Source organism: Chrysochloris asiatica, unplaced genomic scaffold (genome assembly GCF_000296735.1).
Source record: "Chrysochloris asiatica unplaced genomic scaffold, ChrAsi1.0 scaffold00444, whole genome shotgun sequence".
Taxonomy (NCBI): Eukaryota; Metazoa; Chordata; class Mammalia; order Afrosoricida; family Chrysochloridae; genus Chrysochloris; species Chrysochloris asiatica.
Window position 1 is genome coordinate 889210 of NW_006408962.1, and position 2683 is coordinate 891892.

Here is a 2683-nt window from a genome sequence, read left to right on the forward strand (position 1 = left end):
GACTGCTTTAAACAGGATAAAATAAATAACAGGGTAGTCTCAAAGAAAATTCATAAACCTCCACATCAAAATAAAAAAGAGGAAAAATCAGAACTATTTAATAAAATTAATAAAATAGAAAAAAGAAAACCACTTTATAAAATTATTGTTGTAAAAAGTTAAGAAAAAGATTTTCTTAATAAAAGATGCATTCTATGATGGTTATAAAGGGAGAGGAGAGACAGGGGACAGGGAAAACTATGCATGGACTAGAGAGTAGACACATGTTAACATGGGTGGCAGGGCAGGGAATATACAACAAGGAGGAGGTCAGCAGAAGAAAGATGAAGGTAGCAGGAGACACAGGGAAGAATGAGAGAATTAAAGTGAACAAAGGTAAACACTGTTAACTAATGGGACATGGAGGGGATTGCAATCATTGTAATAAAGCTAAATTTTATGATTTATTGAATGTAAAACTTTTGGTCTATTCTGTAAACCTTCACTCAATTCATAATAAAAAGTCTAAAAATTTTTCATAATAGAAAGTTAAAAAGAAATAGATTAAGAACTTAAATGTGTAAAGTAAAATCATCAAATCATTAGAAGAAAAGGCAAGGACAACAGTTAGGCCTAACTTTTAACAATGAATTAGCTAACATATTAACAAAAGCACAAGCTGTAAAAGATAAATAAATGGAAACTCATAAAATTTTAATACTTTTGTTCATCAAAATAGTGAATGAAATCTTGATACATGCTACAATATGGAGGGAACTTGCAGACATTATGCTGAGTAAAATACGTCAATCACAAGTGTACAAATACTGTGACAAAAGGCAAATGAGAACAAAGTTTATTGTGATTATCAGGGGTGGGAGGGAGAGAAAAGGGATGGTTAACAATAATGAAAATATTGCACTAAAGATTGCAAGTCAATTATCATAATTGTAGTCAATAAGTTGTATATCTGTAAAAAGTTGAATTGGCAAACATTGTGTGATAGACACATTACAAAAAAAACTAAATGAGTAACTGCTGAGGCTGTTTATGTGCAACCAAAATTCTCATAGGATTTGATCCCTTAGTCTGGAGGTTTAGTCATGGTTTCATGGGACATCACAATTAATTGGCCTACAAACATGCTTCCATACTCTGCTCTGCCTCTTAGATCACAGCACAGTGCCTGGGGTGTTAAAAGCTTACAAGCTGCCATGCAAGACATAGTAATTAGTCTCTATTCAACCAAAGCAACAGAGTTAAGAAGGAGCATTTAGAATAGGAGGATATGGAATATGTAATTAATTGTCCATGAATAACTGCCTCTTTTGCCATGAGATCAAAACTGGATGGTGCCTAATTACTAATACTGAACACTCTGATAAAAAATTCTACAGAATAATCCAGATCAAAAGAGGAAAATGCAAAACAGAATTTCAAATTTTCATGGCCTGCAGACTTCCTGGAGTCATGAAGGTTGGATGAAACCCTAAAGCTATTGCCCTGAGATAATCTTTAAATCAAAAATATCTCCTGAAGTCTTCTTAAAACTAAATAACAGTTTAGCTTGTTATTAAGTGCCGTCAAGTGGGTTTCAACGCATAGTGACCCTGCATAGGGTTTCCAAGGAGTGGTTGGTGAGTTTGAGCCACCAACCTTGTGGTTCAAACCAACCTTGTGGTCCAGTACATTATCCTACAGCACCACAGCAGGATTAACTAGATAAAATGTTCTTAAACACTGTTGTTAAGTGCTGTCAAGTTGGTTCTGATACACAGTGACCCTGTATGGGGCTTCCAAGGAGCTGCTGGTTTGAACTGCTGACCTTGGGATTAGCAGTAAAGTGCTTACCCTATGGCATTACACCAGCACTCCTTTACAAGATCAAATTGACAACAGCAATTTCAAAAATTGGATAGGAATCTTAAGAGGCAGTGAATTTATGTTAATGAGGTAGAAACAACTTAGAAAATGAGGGTGACAATTGTTTAACTTAAAGAATGTAATCAATGTCCCTAATGGCACATGAATTGGTGTATGCTTTGCTGTGTATGTTCTCAACAAAATTAATTTCTTTTTAAAAAGTGTTATAATACTAAAACAGAACTTTCATACTTGGACTAGAACTTCCAAGTTCTTAAAAACTCCAGACTTACTGGCACAACTGAGACCTGAGGAATCCCCAAGAATATTGCCCTGAGATACTCTTTATATCTTGAATCAAAGCTATCCCCCCTGTGGGTTGGCCAGCAGTATGGCAAGACCTGGGGACTCCTGAGCCCAGGGACAGGGACATGGCCACAGAGGACTAGAGCGGAGAGTGAAGCATCCAGCTGATATGAAGTGAGGGGAGATGCACATAGTTTCCACTTGACCTGGCTTCAGTGGCTAGATGATCCTCGACTACAGGAAGAAAGAAGAGGGAAAAATAGAGTAATTCGCTACCATTTGATGAACTTGACCTATACTTAAGGATATAGTAGTTCAAGAGCGAACGAATCTTTACAACGAAGATCACTCCCACTCCCTCAGTACACAGGGTTGATAGGGATGGGCAATTTAGACATTGGCTACCCAAAATGGGGGGACTACAAAGGCACAAAGTGATTGGCTTACAGGGTTTCAAGAGGGAGCCTCATTCCAGAGGATGAGGGGGAAGGTAGAATTTCCACTGAATGGTTTCCAACCTGTCTGGATGGGGCTG